Source organism: Oncorhynchus masou, chromosome 33 (assembly GCF_036934945.1).
Source record: "Oncorhynchus masou masou isolate Uvic2021 chromosome 33, UVic_Omas_1.1, whole genome shotgun sequence".
In the NCBI taxonomy this organism is placed as follows: Eukaryota; Metazoa; Chordata; class Actinopteri; order Salmoniformes; family Salmonidae; genus Oncorhynchus; species Oncorhynchus masou.
Genome location: NC_088244.1, coordinates 5,581,209 through 5,584,723, shown reverse-complemented (window position 1 = coordinate 5,584,723; position 3,515 = coordinate 5,581,209).

Below are 3,515 nucleotides of genomic sequence, written 5' to 3'. Positions count from 1 at the left end.
TTAGACCTAGTTTTTATTGAGGTTTTGAATCATTAGACCTAGTGCTTATTGAAGTATTGAATCATTAGACCTAGTGCTTATTGAAGTATTGACTTGAATCATTAGGCCTAGTGCTTGTTGAAGTATTGAATCATTAGACCAAGTGCTTATTGAAGTTTTGAATCATTAGACCTAGTGCTTATTGAAGTATTGAATCATTAGACCTAGTTCTTATTGAAGTTTTGAATCATTAGACCTAGTGCTTATTGAAATATTGAATTGAATCATTAGACCTAGTGCTTATTGAAGATTGAATTTAATCATTAGACCTAGTTTTTATTGAAGTTTTGAATCATTAGACCTAGTGCTTATTGAAGTTTTGAATCATTAGACCAAGTGCTTATTGAAGTTTTGAATCATTAGACCAAGTGCTTATTGAAGTTTTGAATCATTAGACCTAGTGCTTATTGAAATATTGAATTGAATCATTAGACCTAGTGCTTATTGGAGTTTTGAATCATTAGACCTAGTGCTTATTGAAGTTTTGAATCATTAGACCTCGTGCTTATTGAAGTATTGGATTGAATCATTAGACCTAGTGCTTATTGAAGATTGAATTTAATCATTAGACCTAGTTTTTATTGAGGTTTTGAATCATTAGACCTAGTGCTTATTGAAGTATTGAATCATTAGACCTAGTGCTTATTGAAGTATTGACTTGAATCATTAGGCCTAGTGCTTGTTGAAGTATTGAATCATTAGACCAAGTGCTTATTGAAGTTTTGAATCATTAGACCTAGTGCTTATTGAAGTATTGACTTGAATCATTAGGCCTATTGCTTACCAAAATGATTCCCTCATTGGTTAAACATGATTGAGGTGTGAACTGTGAACTCACTGTATATGAACTTGGCACTGGGCCTGGACCATACAGGACCTCTGAGAGGGGGGACCCTCCTGAGGGTACAACACACACGTCAACCAGTACTGACTCTTCTGTGTACTTACAGGCACTACAACATTACCATATGTCGTCTGACACGAGATCAACAAGCATCTGGGAAGTGCACTATACCAGTATCAACAAAAGTTGAAAACAGCTGGACTGAGGGAGTTGTAGGATTGCAGAGTAGACTGTTGTAACAGGACACCCTTGATATAAAGGTTCTAGATCATATTATCACTACTGTCTTTGCTGGACCGGATCTAGCAACCCACTTAATAATCAACACAATGACAATACAGGTGTATTCTGTACCTGGGGTTGAGATTACAGGTGTACTCTGTACCTCGGGTTGAGATTACAGGTGTATTCTGTACCTCTGGTTGAGATTACAGGTGTATTCTGTACCTCTGGTTGAGATTACAGGTGTATTCTGTACCTCGGGTTGAGATTACAGGTATATTCTGTAACTCGGGTTGAGATTACAGGTGTATTCTGTACCTCGGGTTGAGATTACAGGTGTATTCTGTACCTCGGGATGAGATTACAGGTGTATTCTGTACCTCGGGTTGAGATTACAGGTGTATTCTGTACCTCGGGTTGAGATTACAGGTGTATTCTGTACCTCGGGTTGAGATTACAGGTGTATTCTGTACCTCGGGATGAGATTACAGGTGTATTCTGTACCTCGGGTTGAGATTACAGGTTGTATTCTGTACCTGGGGTTGAGATTACAGGTGTATTCTGTACCTCGGGTTGAGATTACAGGTTGTATTCTGTACCTGGGGTTGAGATTACAGGTGTATTCTGTACCTCGGTCGATAGGAAAAGGGCCTGCTAATACTCCCCCAAATGTTTTTTTTTAATCATGACGTCACCAATCTGCAAAGGTCATGGTAGTGCATCAGCAGGTGTTGTGAAACAGAGTGTGACCTGTTGGACACATCATAGGACAGGGAGGAATGTTTCTGTGCACTACCATGACATCACAGAACGTTGACATGGAAATGATCATTCATCTCTAGTTCCATGGAAGCGTCACTCCCCTTCACTTGTGATCGAGTATTCAGTATTAAAAGCTGAGACGGCCATTATAACCCCAGACTTTATTCAGTATATGACTTACTAGTAAAAGGAAACCAAGAGGGAACAAGCTGTTACACAAACACTTGGCATCAGTCAGACAGACCCTGGTTAATCACTACCAATGGATTGGTTTGAGAGTCTTATCATAGTGGTTGTCCATCTCTATAAATCACTTGCCATCTTCTCTGTTCACACACCAGTTCAAATCCAATACAATAGGTGATGGACTAAGTGTTGAAGGTGAAATAGTTCACATAAGATAATGTTGACAAGTAAATCATCAGTGAAGTAATGTACGAATTGTGAAGTGATTGAGTGTCATTATTGATAGTAGGCCTATGAATCAAAGGAATATTTCAGGTTTAAAAAGTGTTGTTTCCATGTTTTATGAGCTAACTGTCAGAATTGGCGTCATATCAACATCAGACAACTGCCTTGGTGCTGCATTGGTAGGAACTAATGGGGATCCATAATAAACCCCAGGAAGAGTAGCTGCTGCCTTGGTCGGAACTAATGGGGATCCATAATAAACCACAGGAAGAGTAGCTGCTGCCTTGGCAGGAACTAACGGGGATCCATAATAAACCCCAGGAAGAGTAGCTGCTGCCTTGGCAGGAACTAATGGGGATCCATAATAAACCCCAGGAAGAGTAGCTGCTGCCTTGGCAGGAACTAATGGGGATCCATAATAAACCCCAGGAAGAGTAGCTGCTGCCTTGGCAGGAACTAATGGGGATCCATAATAAACCAGGAAGAGTAGCTGCTGCCTTGGCAGGAACTAACGGGGATCCATAATAAACCCCAGGAAGAGTAGCTGCTGCCTTGGCAGGAACTAATGGGGATCCATAATAAACCAGGAAGAGTAGCTGCTGCCTTGGCAGGAACTAACGGGGATCCATAATAAACCCCAGGAAGAGTAGCTGCTGCCTTGGCAGGAACTAATGGGGATCCATAATAAACCAGGAAGAGTAGCTGCTGCCTTGGCAGGAACTAATGGGGATCCATAATAAACCCCAGGAAGAGTAGCTGCTGCCTTGGCAGGAACTAATGGGGATCCATAATAAACCAGGAAGAGTAGCTGCTGCCTTGGCAGGAACTAAACGGGGATCCATAATAAATACAAATACATATCGTTTCACTTAAAACTGCCAACACTACAAAGCTCATATTATTATTTTATGGTCTATCCCTCAGACATTACAGTATCCTATGCCCTAAATCATGAAGTCCAATATTACCTGTGAAAATAGTGTGTGTCCTATTCAATGGTTCATGATCAACCTGCTCATATTTCACTGTTGGCATACATGTTTAGGACAAAGCATCCCCAAACAGGTGAAAAGCACAAACATCCAACCTTGACTTCCTGCTTGGAAACATCACAGTCAGAGTAGTAGGGTGTATTCAGTGAGGCGAAAATCTTATCAAATATATTAACTTCACAATAGTGACATAGTACATATTGAAAACATTCTACATCTGTGGTTAAACTGAGTGTAGGGGACAG